The following is an 8561-nucleotide window of genomic DNA, read 5'->3' on the forward strand; positions in this document are numbered from 1 at the left end:
TAACTTTACTCAGCACATTAAAAAAAAAAAAAGACACATGGTCAGACTATTACATTTAGCAATCAACAGCATGGGTAAGAAAAAGGTTTACAATAAAACCTTTTGTTGGAATGCTTTACACTTTCCACAGAACAGAAACTAAAATAACATGTAACTAATAAATACAATTAGTCACAAATACAGTCCTGGAGTTCTTGCCCCCACACATGAGTATTGTTTAAAACATGTCTTTTTTGTAGCAGCTAGGCCCTGCCACCACGTGCTTGGCTGAGTTCACAAATCTTCTGTAACCTGTAGCTTCCCTGTCGCTTCTCTGGCTCTCCTCTCCTGCTAAACTTTGTTTCCTGACTGTGATTAGAACCTCCTTCCAGTGCCATAGCTACTGCTGCTGCTGGAACCACCATAGCTACCTTGGTTTTGTGGTTTATCAAAGTACTGGCCTCCGCCACCATAAGGGCCAGAGCTCCTGCCTTCAAGGTTTCCTCCTTTCATCGGACCAAAATTTGAAGGCTGGTTGTTGTAACTTTCAAATCATTGTAGCTTCTACCACCTCCAAAACTGCTTCCGTCATTGCCCAATCCATTATAGCTATCCCATTGTCACCATATCCACCACCACCATGGCTGCCACCAAAGCCACCACACCCACTGAAGTTCCCTCCTTGACCAAAATTGTCATTTCCACCAAAACTGCCTCCACCACTGCCACCAAAATTTCCAGAACCACTTCTACCCCTCTGGCTGGATGAAGCACGAGCCATCTTACATCACAGTTGTGGCCATTCACAGAATGGTATTTCTGAATAAGCAGAGTCATGGTCATCAAAGTGACAAAAGCAAAGCCCCTCTTTTTCTCACTGCCTCTGTCAGTCATAATTTCAATCACTTCAATTTCCCATACTGCTCAAAATAATCTTGTAGGTGATGTTCTTCAGTGTCTGCTTTAGTACTACCAACAGAGATCTTTTTCCACTTAAGTGGGCACCTGGTCTCTGAGAATCTTCCTTGGCGCAGCTCTCTTGGGTACCACAACTCTTCCGTCCATCGTGTGTGGTCTTGCATTCATGGCAGCATCCACTTCCTCCACAGTGGCGTGTGTGACAAACCCAAAGCCCCGGGATCTCCTGGTGTTTGGATCTCTCATTACCACACAATCGGTGAGTGTTCCCCATTTCTCAAAATGGCTGCTCAGCCCTCCGATGAAGAGCTTCCGCAGCTGTCCGGGTCCTTGGGAGACTCTGACTTAGACATGACAGCAGAGAGATGAGAGCCTTCTGCGATGCTTCCTCGGCAGCGCGACAGAGCAGAAAGGCTTCTTTATTGTTTCTATTTCCAGCTTTAGATCCTGGATGGTTTTGTTCAATTCCTTCACCTATTTGGTTGTGTTTTCCTGTAATTCTTTAAGAGATTTTTGTGTTTCCTTTTTAAGTACTTCTCGTTTACCTGTGTTCTGTATTTCTTTAAGGCGTTATTTATTTCCTTCTTGATGTCCTCTATTATCATCATGAGATGTGATTTCAAATCTAAATCTTGCTTTCCCAGTGTGTTGGGGAATCCAGGACTTGCTGTGGTGGGAGAACTGGGTTCTGATGATGCCAAGTAGCCTTGGTTTCTGTTGTTTAGGTTCTTGCCCTTGCCTCTTGCTAACTGCTTGTCTCTGTTGTTAGCTGGTCTTGCTGTCTCTGACTGTAGCTGTCCCTCCTGTGGGCCTGTGGGCTTTTCCCCTTTCAATTGAAGTTTATGTATTCAACCTGATGTATAAAATCCAGTTGCATAAAACAACCGTAAATGAGTGATGGAAATTGCATTTCCCCTTGGTGCAGGCGCTCTGTTGTGCCAAGTGAGCTCAGCATTTCCAATTTTATACCGACTTCTCTAGATCCTTACTGACAGCTGGTTTGGCCTTCTAAGTTCATGTGTACCAGCAAATTGAGTGATTTTTCTAAATTACAGTTTTGGGAAGGGCAGCACCTTGAAATAAGGCTTTGGATGGTTCAGGCTGAACTTTGTGGACTCTTCTAGACTTTTGTGACTTAAAGGAATCATGTTGCTAGTCTTCTCCATGCTTACCACACAAGGAAAGCTTCATGCCAGGTTTGTGGCACATGCTACACAAGCACCATGTGACGGAACCCGGATTCATTTGAATTCTTTGTGAAGAATCTGGGTCTGAGTCGGCTCCCCACTTCCTCTTACCCTCTCTTCCAGTGATGATTTAGGTTAAATAAAATCAAATTGAATGTTGAATTTCTTGTAACAGGTCTGACCTGGTATTCACGGATCAAGACTCCATAACCTGTAATCACCGTCTGTATAGCAAACCCACAATGCTCGCTTTCTACCCCCGTCTGTTCCTCATCCTAGCGCATGCTAGTTGCACCGAGTCATCTCCATCAAGAGCTGAATGACAGAAAAGCACACTGTGCTATGAACATTTGCTTTACTGTTTCCTCTGTGGAAGTGCAGGAGTTCACTCTTCCTTCAGCACGTAGGGATTTGGCTTTGAGTTGAAATGCAAAGTTTCTGTAAGTTTTTTCTTTGAAATGAACTATCTTCACTCAAGCACACACATTAAAGGGGAACCATATCTCTTCCCTGTTCATCCCCCCACCCCAGGAGGATCTCACTATTTAGTCAAGGTTGGCCTCCACCTCTCGATCTTCCTCCATATCTACCCATTTATTCATTGTTAGTAGAACAAATATTTATTAAGTCCCTGCTAAATCTTACATCATTTTAGACTCTGGAGAGCACCATGATGAGCGAAAACACACTCCTCTCCATAATCTAGCAAAGGACACTGGTTTCAATTAATTAGTGACCAAATTATCTAACTACAAACTGTATACGTGCCTTGCAGAGAAGTGAAGGCTTCTTTGGAAGAGAGAAATGGGGGCTTGGTTTGGATAAATGATTTAAAAAGGCCTTTCTGAGGAAGTGACATTTAAGCTGAGACCTACAGGATGAAGGGTTTACCGGAAGGGAAAGGGGGTGGAAGGATTTCCAGGCAGAGGCAAGAGGCTTTGTGATATCATTTTATAGTACTTATGACCTTTTTAGATGCTTATATAATTAGGTACTAGTCTATGAGTGAGACAGTTTATAGAGCTGTGTTACTGAAAAGATGCATATAAATTACATTTTTATAAATGAATTCCTGAATTCCTGCAGGCTTAGATTATATTCACTGTGCTGTATCATCTGCATTTGATTGATGTTCAGTTACTTCAATTACTGCTAGATTGATCTAACTAAAGCACAGCTTTGATGATGCTTTTTCTTGCTTAGAAATCTTTACCAGCTCCCCAATTACCCAATAAAATCTAGACTTCTCAGTTCCTGGTCAAGTCCTCCCAAATTGGCTCTGGTCTCTATAACCCGCTTCAGCTTTAATTACCCCGTCTCCGCTGTGTGACTTCTGAATGAAGAGGGCTGCTTTCTCATGCCCGCCTTTGCCCACAGCCCTTCCAGCTCACTTCCCTTGTAAGAACGTCCAAATCCTGTGGCTATTCCAAGGACACCTCCCCTGATTCCATCTGCAGGTCCCTTCTCATCACTTAACCAGAAATCACCTTTTCCTTCTCATCGAATCACTGTTTTTCAGTGCTTTTATGCACTTCTTTCTGCTTTTGTTAAACTGATAAATCATAATCTTACACATTTAAAGAGTGCAGTGCTTGTTTTGATATGTCGTAGAATGGTAAAATCAAGCTAATAAAGAAATCTGCTATCTTGCCTATCTATTTTTTTTGTGTGAAACAATGAAATTTACCCCAATATTGAAGTCCCCACCACAGTATTACTTCCTGTAGTTACATCTCTAAACTTACTCTGGTGTGACACTTTGGTAACTAACTCCCCATTACTTTCTCCTTCATCTTACCCCGCCCCCAGTCTCTGCTAATCGTCATTCTGTTTTCTTCTTCTGTGAGTTGGACTTTTTCAGATTCACAATTTAGTAAGATTATTTAGGTTTTAAAAACAGTTTTGTGTGTGCCTCTCTCTCTCTCTCTCTCTCTCTCTCTCTCTCTCTCTGTTGTACATGTGCCAACTGCATATGGTGGTTAGAGGAGTACAACGTGAACCTGTCAGTTTCCTTACACAAGTTATCAGGCTTGGTGGCAAGTGCATTTGTGTGTGGAACCGTCTTGCTGGCCTTGAGAGATCGTGCAGTTCTTGCATTCCTGTGAATTGCTTATTTCACTTAGTACATTGTCCTCCTAATATAGCAATGTTGTAAATGACAGCATTTGTTCGAAGTTTAAATAGTGTGATGTTTTGTATATGCTCATCCCAGGGAATAGCACTTTTAGAAGGTGTGGCCCTGTTGGAGTGAGTGTGTCACTGTGGGTGTGGGTTTGAGGACCCTCATCCTAGCTGCATGGAAGTCAGGCATCAAGATGGCACCGTGCCTGCCTGGTTGCTGCCATGTTCCCACCTTGATTGTAATAGACTAAATCAGAGAAACTGGCCTATTCTTTCCTTTTTTTTCTGTTGAGTCTTTATCAGGGTAATGCTGGCCCCATGAAAAGTATTTGATTTTTTTTACCATTTTATAAAATGATTTAAGGAGATTAGCATTAGTTATTCTTTGAAACTCTAGAATTGGAGGTAAGACCTTTGGCCATGTTTTAGTTGAAAGATTTTTATTTACTGTTTCCATCTTATTAGCAGTCATGGATCTGTTTAAATTATTTAGTCCATCTTGATTTAATCTGGTAGGTTATATACATCTAGAAACTAATACATTTATTTTGAGTTCCAGTTTGCTGGACTATAGATTTTGAAGTATGTTTTTATATCAAATTTCCTCAGTATCTGCTGTACTGTCTACCTATTTCTCTCAAGTTTATGAATTTAAGACTCCCCCTCTATTATGTTTAATTTGACTAAAGGTGCCAGTCTTGTTAATATAGTTTATGCCTTCCAAAAATTCTTGGGTGTATGAACATCCATTGAGATGCAGTTAACTTACCAGTGCTTAAAAAATAAAAAACATTCTCCCTTTACCAGAAGCTGTCAGCTATCAATAACGTTGTAGTTAAGGAGGTTCATGCTCTTTTGGTTACATTAACTTTATAATGTATTTTGAAATAAAGATTATGATATATCTGGCTCTTATCTTCCCCTTCATTCACATTGTTTTTTCTTTCTTCCTGTTTTGACATTATTACACGCATGTTTTATATTTCCAACTAGATTAATGTTTAAGGCCAAAGCCCTGGCTGAACCATTGCTTCTCCCACTATGCTTAAAGCAGTCTCTTGCATGTGGTAGGCTCTAAATAAAAATCTGTGGGGTGAATTTGTAAGCTGATTATCTATGACTAGATTGTTCTTCTAAAGTGGTTGCTGATGTTTAAACAAAATCAATTTTAACCATGAGCCTGATTATGTACACAACTTCTTTGTGATATTAATGATTAGAAATTACTATTTTAAAATATAGAGATATTCCTTTACTGGGAATCCATGTGTCTTCTTGATTCATTTCTGTGACCCTTTCTCTTAGAGCTTACTTTTGATTTGTAAGTGGTGCTGTCATTTCTGTTGTTGCCTCTCTGTGGAAGGTTCACATGCTCATTTAGCAGGAACAAATCAGTGTCCTCTCTGCCAGTTGGTCCCCGTGGGGAGAAATAGATGCGAAAGCACATCTTGGTAACGTATTTACTCTGATTGTTTTGGCTTTTCTAGTAGTCTAGATGGGCTTAGAATAACCCCACACTGATTTCCTTATTCAGTGGTTCATCTGGACTTGTGCTTCAGATAGACAACTTTTTATTTGTAAGTTTTATTAAAAACTGCTTTCCTTTAGAAGTTGTGCCCTTTCCTTTTGTCTGAATAAACATTTGAATGGCTTTTAGATTGCTCTTCAGTTTAAAGGACATAGGTAGGACCAGGATGTGGTTTCAGATAATTTACTTCTTGGGATATTTCTTATTGAAATAATGTTATTTCAGACAGTATTTAACCATACAGGGCAATGATATGTTTTTCATGGAAGTAGTTTTCTCTAAGAATAACTAAATTGAAGTATATAACAAAACAGTGCATAAACATTTACGATGAATTTGTTATTTATAATTCATGTAATATTTTTGTCTTGGCTAGAAGCCTTTCTTTTTAAGTCTCTTTTAGATTCATTGTTTCCCCATTGTGTACACAATAAAATCTTTAAAAAGAAAATTGCTCAGAATTTTTTTATCTTTATGATTGGATCTATTCTTTTAAAAATATTTGTTATATTTTTTTAAGTTCTAATCTAATGGCATTGTTTTGCCATCTGTCTCCCTTGCCCAATCCTTCCATATACCCATCATTGCTCTCTTCATATTTATAGGCTCTATTAATTATTGTTATATACTTATATTTGTATACATATATGTTCCTAAATATGATCTTCTCAGTTAGTATAATGCTGCTTGTATGTATGTTCTCAGGACTGACCATTTGGCATTATATGATCAACTGATGTGCTTCTTCCTGGGAAAGACTGTTTCTCCTGTTTTCAGGATTCTCTAATTGTATGTAGTTTGTTGTTGTTTTGTTTGCTTTTCGTGTGTGTGCATGTGTGTGTGGTCTCTGTGTGTGTGTGTATGTGTGTGTGTGTATGTGTGTGTGCATGTGTATGGTCTCTCTCTCTCTCTCTCTCTCTTTCTGTGTGTGTGTGTGTGTGTGTGTGTGTGTGTGTGTGTGTGTTGTGGTTGAGGTCTAGTGAACTTTTCCCTGCCCACATTAGCATTCTGTTGTTCTTGTTTAGCTCATGTTTAGGCAGTCATATTGGTGAGATTTTATGGGTGTAGCTTCTGACATTTGTAGGAGAGACATTCCCACAGCAAACTCCCCATTCTGCTGTCTCTTACAATCTTCTCTGCCTCTTTTCCACAATGATCTTTGAGCCTTAGGTGCAGGATTGTAGATTTATTTTTGTAATTGAACTCTACAATTCTGAATTTTGGTTGGTTGTGATTTTATGTAATGGCTTCTTCTGGGAAAAAGTTGTAAAAGTCTTCAGTTAAAGACAGTGATTATACTTATCTGGGTATTAGGATAAATGTTTAGAATGTAGTTAGAGACTATTCTGGTTCAGTAAAGTTGTGGTTGTAAATTCTTCTCCATGGTCCATGACTTCACTAGCCCTGGGTGGTTGCCTAGCTTTCCAGAATTAGGCATGATTTCCTCTAGTTGAGTAGGTCTTAAGTCTAACCAGAGAGCTGTTGGTTATTGCCAAGATAGGTGTACTACTAGTACACACAGTGGGTTGTTGTGATGCTGGTCATTGTGGTTCATAGATGTTGCTTCATTCCTTTGGAAGCTTGCATGGTGCTTCTGGTTTCCTGAAAGCTAATCCTCATGGAGGAGACTTTCAGGTCAGTACCAGCTGAGGAGTCTTTGCTGTTCTTAAAATTAGTCCTAAAATAATATATGGTTCTATATAAGCTAATGAATGAATGTAAATCATGAGAGGCTTTTCTCTATGAATAATTAATTTTTCTCTGAAAATTATTATAATGCATATAGCAAAACAGTTGAAAAATTTAAGAAGCTGTAAAGGAAAAATAAAAATAAAAAATAATGGTTAAAAAGATAGCAAAATTAGGCTTCTATTTTGGGGGGAAATTTGAAATAGGATTTAACTGGGAACATCAGAATTAAAATTTTTCTTTAGGATTATTCTGAACAGAAAATTGCAAATTACTTTAACGAATAACAGAAAGACCCTCTGGGGCTCTTAAACCTTTTTCAGGTACAATGTGCACACAATTAATATTGTTTAGAGTATTTCAGTTTTAGTTACTTGGTCTTAACTTGTGAATTTGAAAAAAATCCACTTACCAACAAATGAACCCAAATAAAATTATAGCATTTTAATTATATTCTTAAAAAGTATATATTTTTAGCAAGGTATAATGGCACATGACCATAATACATGCACTTAAGAGACTGAGGCAGGAGAACTGCAAATTTAAAGTTACACTGGGACTTGGGCAGACACACACACACACACACACACACACACACACCAAACAAAACAAAGAGCTGTTTTAAAAGCATATATTTTGAACTTTTAATCACTGGAGCATTCAAAATATTGTCATCTGCTAACCTGAATGTCACTTAAATGGCCAACATCCTGTCTCTCTTCTGCATTCCTTGGATTCATATAGAACCATGTGGCTATTGTCCATGTGACATTCTACCTGTTTGGCCCTACTCAGCATCATAGGAGAATTTGATGGGTGACAACTTAGAACCTTGAGAATAGAAATAGTCTTTATTAAGCAGCTTCAAAAGGACATGAGTAGTAAGATCCTATAGATGATGGAAATCACAGGTTTTATTTGTTAAAATTCATCAGAAAATACTTGCTCGTTGTTTAAGCATTCTCAATGATGTGCTTGTATTGTATTAGGCTGAACTCTCTTGACCTTGGTACTATCTGTATTCTGGTCTGGATAATTCTTTGTTACAAGGTTTTTCTGTATATTGTAGGTATTGAACAATGCCCTTGATCTTTATCATTTAGATGATAGTATTATTTCCCCAGTTGTGATAGCTAAAA

General features: G+C 38.6%; 1 pseudogene across 1 annotated transcript; it reads right to left on the reverse strand.

Moving 5' to 3' along the window:
- Positions 1 to 354: 354 nt before the first annotated feature.
- Positions 355 to 1250, reverse strand: LOC308416309 (heterogeneous nuclear ribonucleoprotein A1-like; annotated as a pseudogene). Its single transcript has one exon. The product of its transcript is annotated as a heterogeneous nuclear ribonucleoprotein A1-like (transcript).
- Between the last annotated feature and the right edge of the window lie 7311 nt (positions 1251 to 8561).

This window comes from Micromys minutus, assembly GCF_963924665.1.
Source record: "Micromys minutus genome assembly, chromosome: 2".
Lineage (NCBI taxonomy): Eukaryota > Metazoa > Chordata > Mammalia > Rodentia > Muridae > Micromys > Micromys minutus.